The sequence below is a fragment of the Pantherophis guttatus genome, chromosome 3 (genome assembly GCF_059756535.1).
Source record: "Pantherophis guttatus breed Tessera chromosome 3, ASM5975653v1, whole genome shotgun sequence".
Taxonomy (NCBI): Eukaryota; Metazoa; Chordata; class Lepidosauria; order Squamata; family Colubridae; genus Pantherophis; species Pantherophis guttatus.
The window spans coordinates 172,338,853-172,351,894 of NC_142065.1; the positions used below are offsets into that span (position 1 = coordinate 172,338,853).

Below are 13,042 nucleotides of genomic sequence, written 5' to 3' on the forward strand. Positions count from 1 at the left end.
TCAGTTACTGAATTTAAACTTGCTTGGAATAAACATATGTCCATCATCCAACAAAAATTTAAAATACAGAATTAAAATAAAATTAATAAAATATAAAAATAATAATTAAAAATAATAAATTAAAAAGGAAACAAAAAAATAAATTCAAAGGCAGACTCGATAGATCATCAGGTCTTTTTCTGCCATCAGTTTTCTATGTTTATAAGAGAGAGTCTTTAAATGACATTGAGAATGATTTGAGAATCAAATAATTATTGGTATGACAGGGTCCAGGAATAAGATTTTAGAAAGGTTCATCATATGGAACTGGTTGCAGACAAATATTATCCCAGAAAGCAGAAAAAGGATTTGATTCAGAATACAGCTGGATTAATTTAGATGCCCTTCTTAGTTCTTCCTTTGTTCAGTGGCATAAATCAGGAAACCATTATTCTTTGAGAGACCAACCTAAAGCTATTATTTGCAAAACAGATAGTATTATAATTTGTTGCATAATGCAGAGAATAAATTGCTATCTCAGCAGAGATAAAAAAAAATGAATACTCTTATTTTGAATTCTCTTAAATTCATTACTGCAAGGAAACACATCTCTTTTTGGAATGCATAAATGAATATCATCAGCGGCTAAGATTATAAGCTTAACTGTATATACAAGATAATAAATTACACTGTAATCAGTGGACCTTACTCTGAGTAAACATACTTGGAATCAAATTATCAGTTTTTTCCTAATATACCATGCATGAAAAATGCAGCTTCTATAAAATATATATTTGATGGTTTTATCCACACAGAATACATAGCATGTTCTTTTTATCAAGTACAACTGTCCTATTACAGGGCTGCTTTAAGTTCTTCCTGTTCAGGTGGCATTCTGCTGTTTCTGATGCTTATGAACATTTTAGAGAGATCTGCAAAAGTGCTTTAGTTTCTTAGACAGACATCATGAACTTGGAATGGATTGGAGAAACTGTGATACAGTTAATATGAATCATTAAAAAAAACTAAATTTGGGATCAAATCTATGGGATTCCCATGTTGATTATGTGAGAAACTGTTGAACATATTGTACATATTATTTTTGGGGCTGGGACTTTCAAATTCCCTTTGTGATGTATTATTGGTTCTTATTAGCTATTGCTGCAAGGGTGGGAAACTTCAAGACCCTGCTGCCAATTTTAAATTAGTAAGTGACCTATGCCAAAATCCATATTTGAATGTTGTTCTTTCTCAAGCGTCTTTGAAAGTTGGAAACAGATAATGATTACTAGGAAGCACACTAAAGAAAGATGAAAAAACAGCCAGATCCTCCTGGCTGGAAAATCAGAACTGTTACTTAAGATTAAAAAAAGCCATTTTTCACTGTGAGAAATGCAAATTCCATATCTGCATAGTTAGTTATTATCAGTGGGCTGCTTTGCTTCACCTGATGCTACCCATTTCCATGCTTAGCCCAAAGAGAAACCTGAAGATTTATAACTCTGCTTTGTTTCTCCTCTGTCTTGACTACAAATGAAGAGGTAATGTAGAAAAATAGAGGAAGAAACCAGGATTAGCTAGCACAATATAGTGCCTTGGCTGGAATTTGGACCCTAGCACATCCCAGTGCTGACTTTTTCACTTTTGATTAACCATGATCAACAAACATTATCTGGGCAGCATAAAAGCAGCTAAAATAAATACAATAAAACGAATGAGCGGGAGTGAACATTTTGGTCTTGGCGTGTCAAAAATTCAGAGAATACCTAACTTGAGTCTGCTTCAGGGGTGGGTTCTACTTACCTTTACTACCAGTTCACATCGTGCCCGCGCGCGCTCTTCTGCACATGCGCAGAAGCTTCTGTGCATGTGCAGATCATTTCTGATAACATTCAGGTCAGTGGGCAGATCCTCCCGTCGGTTTCACTACCGGTTCTTGTAAACTGGCCTGAACCGGGAGCAACCCACCACTGGTCTGCTGGTATGTCACCTCCCCCTTCCAAACAAAAGAGAAACAATTCCCTATCTCCCTTTCATTTAAACCATCCTAAACAGTGGCACTCGGCAAAAGTGCCAAGGCTGAGCCTTCAGCTTTAGTATCATCACTGCCATGCAAAATGGCTACCTTGTGCTGTTCCTTAAGGTGTGCAAATCTTGGGAAACGGTGCAATTGTCCCCATGGCCCAGCATTCCTCAGGATGTGTCACACATGTTGCTTACCTTCAAGTGGTGTTCTCTTTTGGTTGACAAGCCCCTGCGGCCTACCCAAGGATGCTCTGGGTCACATGAGGCTTTCATTTTTAAAGGGGCTCACAGAATAGTTTTCTGTGGCTTCCACACACTCCAAAAATCACATGAATATGGCATACCTTCAAAAATAGTTGTTGCCAGGTGTTGATAAATGCTGGCATGTCATCTAAAATGTTGTGGCATGTCACCTTTGACCCCTGTTTCATAGGTTCACCACCAGTGTCCCAGAGGATGGCCTTTCTATCACTATGGGTTAATTCTGGTGATTCTTTTGTATTCACTGCCCTGCAAAATAATGTAATATATTACATTATACAAGTACTAAATAAATGATTTATCATCAATTATTACATTATCTTCAGAAACCATGATAAAAGTGAGAGGTACATTATTAAAAACAAATCTGAACAAATCTTTACTATGTCATAAACCAACATAAGGAGGATGGGATATATAAACGGAAGGTATATATAATTAGTACTTGACCATTCACTGGCCATTCCAAGTTGTGACTAAAATGCTGTGGGCTAGCTTGGACTGAGAAACACCCAGTTTGCTTCCGTGGCTAAAGATGAACTAGAACTTATACCCAGTTTTTATTTATTTATTTTTCACATTTCTCTATCGCCCATCTCCCTCAAAGTTACCTTAGCTGGGTTTTTGAGGGTTTTTTTTGGAAAAGGGAAACACTGTTACTGACAAACATTTGATGATTGATGGTTTCATTCAGCTTAATGGTAAGTGGCTGGTCATCTATCTGTTTGAACTTTCAGACCCCTTGATATGAATCTAAGCAGTTAATTTACTTATCTTAGTTTTTATTAACTTTATGCAAAAATTTATTGTAAATAATTACAAGTTTGTTTTTAGTTCTAAAAAAATGGCAAATTATTCCTGCTTTAAAGGGCAAAACAACACTATAGAAAAGTTTCTGGGAACTTGGTGCCCCCAGATACACTGAACTGGAGGCAATGGAAATTTATAGTTGGAGAGATCTAGAGGGCACCGAGTTGGAAAACATTTCTATAGAATTGAAGAGGCTTACGTTAGGAGTATTTAAAATTTGAAAGAAACCTTTTTTTTAATTGGTGAAGTGTGCTGAAGAGTTAAGATGGGAGGTGAAATGGAGCTTTGGGTGTAATATGAGAGATTTGAATGCTTTTAAAGATGAATTGAACTTTGTGTGTGTATGTGTGTGTGTGTGCGTGCGTGCATGCGTGTGTGTGTCTGTAAGAAAATTGACGTAAACTTCCTGTGAGAACTCTGTGTTCGGTGGCCAGGCTTTGCTGAGTAACAGAGCAAGAAGTCAGAACTGTGATTATTTGCACTGACCAGAGCTTGTCTGGCTGGGGCTGTGCTGTCTCCACACAGTTGGACTAGATCACGCTTGACACAGCGAGAGAGGGAGAGAGCAGCTTGTGGCTCCAGTATGTCGGGCCCACTAGGCAGGTTGATGAATGTGCTGAGCTTTAAGAGCTTGCCACCCAGGCCAGGCCAGCCCAGGCCAGCCCGGCCCATCTACAATGACTTACAGTTTCCCAGTCTCCCTCCCTGCACCTCCCCCTCACTTCTTCCCCTTTGCACCATGACTGCTCTCCACATAAACACTGCTGCTCTATCTTCAAAGCCTAGTCATCATGTCAGTGTGTCAGTTTAGAGCAGGCTGGGATCACCCTGCTGGAAAGCCAGGCCGCTGTTGGCTGGCCCTCTTCAAATAAACAGGGTTAAGACAAGGCGTTTCTTTCTGTTTTCTAAATTGCAGAGGCTGCTTTTCTCCTGGAGGCGTTGAAAGTATTTCTCCCCCCTCCCCCTCCCTAAAACCTAGGCAGCACAGCACCAAGTTGACGTGAAATATTTCTTCTAGGGTTGTGACACATTTCCCCATTTACGCCTCTTCCCAGAGGTTATGTTGTGCCTCCTCCTGAGAACCTTTGCAGTGGAGACGTCTGTGTGGGAAGGAAGCCTTGAGGGATTGCACAAGGCTGTCATCTCTTCGGAAAAATGTGCTTTACTTTCATATTGTTCCCAGCAGGATCTTCCCATTCCATGCATCTGTTTTCATTTTCTTCCCAATGGTCGTTTCAAGGTATTTTCTCCTGCATCTTTCCTTTCTCTTCTTCACCCTCTGAAACCCATTCAGACATGATGAATTTCACCTGTGCTTGAAATAGGGAAAGAAACAATAAAAATTTATGGGTGCCTAGGGAAGGATTGTTCAACTAACCATCACTAATCCCACAAGTCATCTCTGCAAATAATCAGCATTAAAAACTTATTTTAAAAATCATGGAAATACTTGGAACATGACATAAGGAGATGGACCCAGAAAGTGTTTTTTTTTAATGGTGTAAAATAATTGCCTATATTTAAATTTGTATAGCTGGCTCTCAGAGTAAATGGCACAGCTGATTTGAGAACCAGTGATCCTTAATATGATTTCAGGTTTGTTTGTTTTCCTACATATTTTGGTGGATTTCCATTTTTAGTATGGAACTTTAACTATTTATTTAGTTGAATATACAGTGCACTACTATGTGAAGCAAAGTATTGGTATTGATACTGAATGCATTTCTCATTCCAAAGGAATATTTTGGAGACAACAAATACAATTGGTCTTGAGATCAAATATAATTGGTGTTTCTGGAAGATGATGGATATCACTAATTCAGTTGATGTTCTGATTGGGTGGAGGTGTGTTCTGATTGGTTGGGGGTTTGGCTGCGCGGGAGAAAACCCGAATAACCAAAGACCTACACACACACACACACACACACACACACACACACACACACACATATTATATATATATATTATATATATTACTAAAGAGTAATCTTTAGCCTCTTGCCATCGTCTTTTCCTTGTTATTCTTCTTTCAGGGGTGGTCCAAGAAAATCTATTGCCGAAGACTGAAGGACAACTTCCCATCAGCCAGGACTAGGATCCATTGTTTTCCAATGTTCCACACACACTTCCAACCAGCAACAGCAACCACAAGTCTCCATCCATCCATCCATCCATCCCAAACAGGTTGGACAGTGAAACCAGTTATTGAGAGAGTTGGTGGGCTTTCTTTCAGTGGATGCTTTCAAATAGATGCTAGAAAAAGTACTTTAATGAAAAGCTTTAATGGAAAGTTTCCTTTACACAAAAGTTCTTATAAAAGAATTCTTTCTTCCAGCAGTATTGTGATTTGATGTAGTGCTGAAACTTACTTCCTATTTATTTAATTCTGAGATCTTTCATTGCTTCACCCTACCTAGTACAATTTAATTTTACTAATAATCAATGAAGCCATACTATTTCCCACATCAAATTTAGATGGGACTATGTGTATAAAGTATAATATTGTTTGATCTAAGAAAAAATCCAGTATAAACTTAATTAACAGTACTTTTTTCAGCTTTTTTAGCAAGGCCATAGTTTTAAAATATGTCAATAAACTGCAGCTTGTGATCCAGGTGTTATATATTTAAATTTAAGAAAAGCATCAATAGAAGCATATCAACATGCTGTGAAAACACCTGCTCACTCTCTTATACATAACATGCAAAAACAAGTTGATTTCCATCAAGTCTGTATTTGTTTCCCAACAGGTAAACCTGGCAACATTTTTGGCATGACTTGCAAGCTAATTGTCATTCAGGCTGATCCTGTATTGAACTGATTCCAACCAAAAACATCTTCAGTGTCCTTGAATAATCAGCAAAATTGCAATGTATTATTGGCTGTTTCTCTCTTAAGTTCATCTGTTTACACAGACTGACTCACTGTATTTAGTCTCTGTGGCATTTTGCTGTCTGAAGCATAACAGGTGAATATTCAGGCAGTTCTCATACCTGGGATGAATGTCCTGGGGAATTAAGAGTAGTTTAATCAACTTCATTTTCACAAGCTGTAGTAGTAGAGAAAACAAAGGTGGAGATTTCCAAAAGAGACTGAAGAGCAACTGAGTCCAAACAATAAATAACTCTGGACATATCATCTAAGAGTCAAAATTTCAGCTGGAAAAAATAGATGTTCCTCTAACCTCCTCCCCCCTCCAGATCTTTAAACTATTGTTCCAGAATGTATATTCTCAATTTTACAACACACATTTACCAGAAGGGTGAATTTATATTTATTTATGTGAATAGCTGCACATGAATTTAATAGCATTTAACTATTTGTGAATCAGTAAACTATTTACACAACTGATGTACATGTTAGAAAGGCATTAATCTATAGTGGCAATAAAAATAATTAGGTAAAACATGCAGTAAATGCTTCTTTAATTCTTTTCAACCCCTTCAAAATAATTCTGCTTGAATTATATGATTGCCAAGGAAGAAAGAGGAAGTTTAACAATGGAATAGTTAACAGTGGTCCAGTACAGTGCTGAATAGTCTTTCTACTATAGATTTGTTGGGATAATTTCACCCAAGATTGGTTTTTTTAATGGACTTGGTCTATTTTCTAATTCAGTCTTTTTTTTTTTTGTCTCTCTTCCTAGACCGGGGTGTCAAACTCATGGTGTCATGGCGGTGTCATGTGATGTATCTGGACTTTTCCTCCCTTCACTAAACCAGGCATGGGGAGTTTGACAGCCCTGTCCTAGACCAAATTTGGTCCTATTGTGTTTTCAGAGAGTTCTGATGATGGGCAGAGTATCAAACTCTTTATGATATCTTTACAATATTCTATTAGGTTAAAAAGTGTAAAACATGAGGAAACATTCTTAAACTTGACATTTGTAACAAATACTATCTCCGATTTTTACAGTTGTTTTTAATTGTTCAAGATTTTTTTTTTAAAAAAGCAAATTATTCTGCTGCCATTTTTCAATAACTAATTTCGTCAGATGCAGGCTTTTTATTGCCAGTTTTCCCAAAACACTGGCCTGACATTAATGCATGTGCTCCTTTGAATTTGATGGAAATGCCGGGAACTGCTCAGTGAGAAAATGATAACATTATTTTAAATTCAGAAATGTACGCAACATGCCTGTAATCATAGGCAAAGAGGGAACCCTCCAATTTCTGATTTTAGGGAACTATGAAGCCATGTGTAGGGATGTTGCAGCTATCTCAAATATGGAGAATGACTGTATGAACAGGATGTCATCTCTCAAAGTTTTCAGTTCAAACATTAAATCTATTCAATAGATTGGCTTATATTAAATGACCAAAACACATTACTTTTACTGGAGGAAGAAACACTATTCTAACTTTATACATAGATTGTCCACATGCACAATATTATATTTTGTTATATTTATACATGATTTTTATCTCTTTATTCAAGTTCATTTATTTTGGGCTGAAATTTTGCCCAAAACGTACAAATATGTTATCTAGAAATGGAGTACACATTTACTTTGCTTTTCTTCTAAGTCCTGTTGCTTCTCTCACTGACTCTGTTTTACTGTCTGGAGGGTATTGGAATGGGAAGAACAGGCTTCGACTCAACCCAAGCAAAACCTAGTAGGTGCGGATTTGTGTCCCCTGGATTCTATCACTGGAGATTGTTCATCTTTGACTCTGGGAGAGATGGCATTCTGTTCCTCAAAGCCAATATGCAATTTGGGTTAACTTTGTCTTACACGCCAGTTGGGTCTGTTCTTGGATCAGGAAACTTTACTTGCTGTACTCATGTCCTTGTTCCTTCTTGGATCACTGCAATTCACTCTACATGAAGCAACCCTTGAAGATCTTCTGGAAGCTATACTTGGAATACAGCAATGCAGGTAGTTACGGGCACACCTAGCTACACCCACTACTCAGTGAACTGATATGACTGATTAGGCTGCTGTGTACATTTCATTATTAGATTATTAATCCATATGTTGCACTGGGTGTTTTGGGGAATCCCTGTCCCGATGGTATCTGTCCATACCCCACTGTATAGTATGATGACACACTTTGGATCTCTTCCTTGAAGCAACCCTTAAATCTAAGTAGGAAGCCCATGTTTCAAGTGATTTCTTTGACTGTTTTCCTCTATGAAATGAGATGTAAGTAATGAAATTAGTCAATTTCATTATGTAATTTACATTCAAGATATAAATAATGAAAGAAAAATCAATTGAAAGATTGCAGCTTTGAATAAAAATTATTCACTTGAAAAGTTCCAATGGATGGGACTTTTCTTTAAATGTTTGACATTGTGCCAGCAAGTAAAGTTTCCTGTACCAATTATTTGATGGTGAAAGCTACTTCCTAATATAAGTGATTTTACTTTTTTTCTAATTTGTCATAGAGTTTTATGTGTGCATTATAGGATATTCCTAATTTAGAGTACACTGTTGTAGATTGATGAGAAGTATATGAAAAAAATCAGTGATACTTTTTCATAAATTATACTTGCCATTTAAGTAATTTAGTAGCGTTTAAAAAAACAATAAAGTATAACTTTCTGAAGGTTTCTTCTAATTTGTTCATGGACGGAAGTCTTTGATTATTTTTAAAGCAGGGCACTGCTTTATTTATGCTAAATTAAGATCAAGCTAGACCTGCTTTGTGGGTGCCTGGGGAGGAGGTATGACTATTTATGACCAATGATACTTTGCTACTGATGAGCACTCATGCTGATTTTATATGATTATATGTGAAAGCAGACCAGTTTTATAAAAGTGACTGCACATTTAAAATGTCATGTCATATAAACCTTTCATTACTCCTGTCACGCCTATATGTAAGGATAACTTATTAGCTAATAATCTAATTCAGCCTTCCTGAACATGGTGTCCTCCAGATGGGTTGGGTAGCAGTTCCTGTAATCACCAGACCAATTACTGGAATGCTAATAATTTTTAATTTGATTGTATTCTAGTATAGAGGCTTTCCAGAAAGAAAATGTTAATGAGCATTGTAAAAATAATTACTCCAAAAATGTTACTAAATAAAATAGTTTTCTACCAGACTCATTTCCCCCATACTGCATGATTGTCATTAAAAATGAATAAATCACTTAAATTTATTTTCTTATTTTCAAATGTCTTGATTGTTTTTTCTATAGTATGAGATTCAGCAATGAAGTTAAGGGATCTTTAAATAAGAGAGTTCAATATGGGGAATCCCCTTTGTCATATATTTCATAGATAGGATTTCATCATTCATATGGTTAATACCAATTTAAAGCTTTAGTTCACGGGTGTCAAACTCGATCGTGTCACAGGCTGGATTGTGATGTATCGCAATGTTTTTTGCCTTTGCGGAGATGGGGTGGGCGTGGCCTGCACATGACAAATCAGACCCATGGACCGCCAGTTTTTAAATCTGCATCTATTGAAAAGTCGTAAGTTCATTTTCCAGAGCTTTTCTTTGCTCATCCTAAAACCTGGTATACACATAACTCAAAGTTTGAATCATGGGATTAGCCTCAGGATTATATGAATTCTAGTTTCAATATATTAATTAACAGATAGAATTGAATCAGAAATGGTCAGTTGCATTTAAAAGTGAAACATTTTTCATTATCTTCACATTAGCTTACAATGAGCACTGGTGAGAGGGGGAGAGGCTAAAGGGTGCCTGAAACTTTTCAACAGCCTGGGAATTTCTGTCAAAATCTTGGATGATATGATTATCTTTAGGAGGTGAATCACAGGAAAAGACAGTGTGATGTGTATTTATCACGTTGTATCTAACATTCCTTGTTCAAAGAGAAAGGGGCAAGGGAGAATTGGATTCAATATACTTGCCTAGGAAGCAAAACTAAAGCAATTGAGAATATCAGTTAAAAATGTAGTAAAAATGCCACGAGAGAGGTTTTTGTACATTGTGTGAGGGATAAAAAATGTTCAGAAGACCATTGCAAATTGGAATGCATAGATGAGAAGCTGAAGTAATGCCAAAAAAGTATCAAGCTAAAGAAAATAGAAATATGTGGAGAGTGTTATGATTAGCGTCTAAGCTATTTTCCAAATGATAAAAGCAAAACACTATTTATTTTAAAGTGTTAACTTTAAAAAAGGTCAAGTACAAGTTAATGTTTCCTTGCTATGGAGAGAATGAAAAGGATAGGCTGGTGTCTTGTTTTTTATCCTTTAAAAAGTTTGGTTATGGCTCTTCACGTATGAACTCTGATCTAAATTAGGACAATGATGTTAAGGAGGAGGCAGCCTGCTAATGTTCAAAATCTTTTTTGGAAGAAAATATATATTTAAATAAAAAGACTGTATTTCTCGTGATGTGGAATACTATACCAAAAGACCTAGTTCCTAATAATGATTATACAAAGTAAAAAGTTGGAATGGTTGGGGATGGAGAGAAAGGAAGCAACAATATAATCTTTTGCTACAAACTGCCCGTGATATCCATCTACCCAAGCTTGCATCAAGAAACTGTTAGGAAAGAGTTGATTTTGCTGCCTCCACAAAAAGATTTAATTATCTCAGTTTTTTAAAGTTGGCAACCTATAATGTGAATCAGACTGTGTTGCCATATTAGCACTGCAGAAAAAGCATTGCTAAAACATAAAGAACAGTACATATTTAAGATTTATAGTGATGGGTGGGCGTCTTATCTCTTTAAACTTTGTCAAAGTTTAGTCAGTTACCTCAGGAGAGGTCATAGTTTCTCAGCATAGTAGCAAGGCAAAAATCAGACTCTGGTCCCATTAAAAAAATAACTCCTGAAATTAAACACCAAGTTTAACATTTAGAAAAAAAAATTAACTTTATGAATTCTGTGTCAGTGGCACAGAGGATATTAGCTGGTGTTTTAAACTCTATCCCTATCTCTTAAATTCTTTGCTGGCTTCTAGAATGAGGTAATTTCTCCTTGATATAAATTACTGTGAGAGAAGCCAAACTAGCAAGGAACACAGAGCATGGGAACATTAGTTGTACTTCCATTTGGAAAAGAAAATAACCCTTATAATTTAATAAGCTTTTCAATTTGTAATTGAATTTGGTTTTTTTTTTGTTAATTAGAAAAAGGCCAGTGGAGCTGTGAGATTTCTTTTAAGAACCTGCCAGTAAGCTAAAAGATTTTCTTGATGGAAGAGAAACTAAGTAAAACTACTTTTGAAAGTGAAACTTGATACAAGATATAGAATATTTTTCACTGCTTGTCTTCTGAAATGTCTTGCCTGTTCAAATAATTAAACCCATTATTAAATGTCAAAATAAAAACATTTTACTTTACTAGGCTGTAAAATTCCAAACAACTTTAAAATGACAGTAAATTCTTTCCTGCTATCTAGTGGTCATCCATATTTTTGCAGGTCAGATATGAAGCTCCACTTTTTTTTGCTGTTATTTTTAATTTTTCATTCATTCATTCATTCATTCATTCATTCATTCATTCATTCATTCACTATAGTATGCATCTTACTCAATGATGCTGGGCTGCCAAGAATTCAAAAATATACGGTGAAAACAATATTTTAAAAAATAAACCCAATAAAAATCAACTCGATTACAGTAAATATACACACTTGGTCAGTTAACAGTATAGCCAGAAAATGGGGCCCTTGACACATACATAGAATAAAAAAAATGATTGAAACACTGGAAAGTTTATTGTACTGCTTTCCACTGATATGGAAATTTAAAGCATGTGGTTGTTATAATTGTTACTGTTATAATTATTATTTTCACGTCACTAAGTATATAAAGAAAGTTTCAAATATGAAGGAGTGAGAAATACACTGAGGGTTCTTTCCTGTCTTCCCAAGACTCCCCTGAGCCTTCTCTGCTTTCTAAAAATATACCAGCATTTCCCACCACTCTTCAAACATGATAGTTATAAGATGTTGGCCTTTTTTTTTTCTTTTCAAAAAAAGGAAAAAGGGACATATCCTTTTCCAGTACATAGATTCTGTATGGAAAGCCAGAATGCTCTGTTGGATGGAATATTCATGCCCATGGTGATTTAATTAAGGCTGCAGTGCTATACCTAATTACTAGGAGTAAGGCACACTAAATGTAGTACAGCTTACTTTAAGTAGATATGTAAAGAATTATACTATAACTGACTCACAATCAATTGCAGCTTTCTTAAAAGGAATGTAGAAAAATTGAAGATGAAGGAACTAAAAAGCAAACAATAAAAGCATGTTTTAAATTGCTGCCTAAAACATTCTTGGAAATGCTAATTTTTGGTAGGATTAGAAAAAAAAATCCACCTTTCTTTCTTGCCTCTCTCTCTGTCTCTTTCTCTTTAAATGCATGTTAAAACCACATGAATACCAAGTCTCTGTAGACATGGTTTGTAATCCCAGAAATTACAAACTGCTGTTTGCATGAATTACTTCTCCTCCTTGATGCCCACCCTCCTTGCAACAATAATAGCTGAACTGTTATTACATTTGGCTCAACCAAGAATACTGTGGAAATGCTGCTCCAAAAGGAAGTGTTTCTACCGCTGCATCTCTTTCAAGAGTTATTTTCCCATGTCATTTCTGGAAATGTTTCAGGAAACCACATTCCCTTTCTTCTCCCCATCCAGCAGTCTGAGCTTTTCCCTTTTGGAGTAAAAGTCAGATGCCTTCAACAGAAAGAAGTAATGGGAACAAAAAACTAAGCTGAAGGGCAAAAAAATATATGTATATTTTAGCACTTTTTAAACTTCATTATAAACTGTATTTAAAAACATACTTAATTAATACTAATGCATTTAGCTTTACTGTTTAGGTCTAAACTGTATTTAAAGAAACATTTCATAGTGAAAGCAAATTTTCTACTTTGAACGATAAATATCCATTGATCTAGTCTGAATCTTTTGGTATTTCTTGCACAATTCTGTGATGATAGTGAAAGAGTGTGTCCTAGTGGTTTATAGGATTTAGGGCTGCTAATTATACCCTCTTCTGGGACCTATAGTTGTGT

At 35.9% G+C, this 13,042-nt stretch overlaps 2 long non-coding RNA genes across 8 annotated transcripts in view; one reads left to right on the forward strand and one right to left on the reverse strand.

Moving 5' to 3' along the window:
* Positions 1–9,186, forward strand: part of LOC117672772 (uncharacterized) — a 35,951-nt gene extending 26,765 nt beyond the window's left edge. For 2 of the 3 annotated variants that reach the window (XR_004593357.3, XR_004593356.3), the window contains exons 2-3: positions 5,109–5,259; positions 5,826–9,186. This is a non-coding gene — a long non-coding RNA (uncharacterized LOC117672772). Of the gene's footprint in view, positions 1–4,122; positions 4,316–5,108; positions 5,260–5,825 lie in introns of those variants that run through there. The other variant, XR_004593355.2, reaches the window with a different exon arrangement.
* Positions 1–13,042, reverse strand: part of LOC117672774 (uncharacterized) — a 38,480-nt gene that overhangs the window by 6,981 nt on the left and 18,457 nt on the right. For all 5 annotated transcript variants that reach the window (XR_015733367.1, XR_015733366.1, XR_004593358.3 and 2 more), the window contains exons 2-3: positions 4,242–4,390; positions 2,349–2,514 (exon numbers count right to left, since the gene is read on the reverse strand). This is a non-coding gene — a long non-coding RNA (uncharacterized LOC117672774). The remainder of the gene's footprint in view (positions 1–2,348; positions 2,515–4,241; positions 4,391–13,042) is intronic.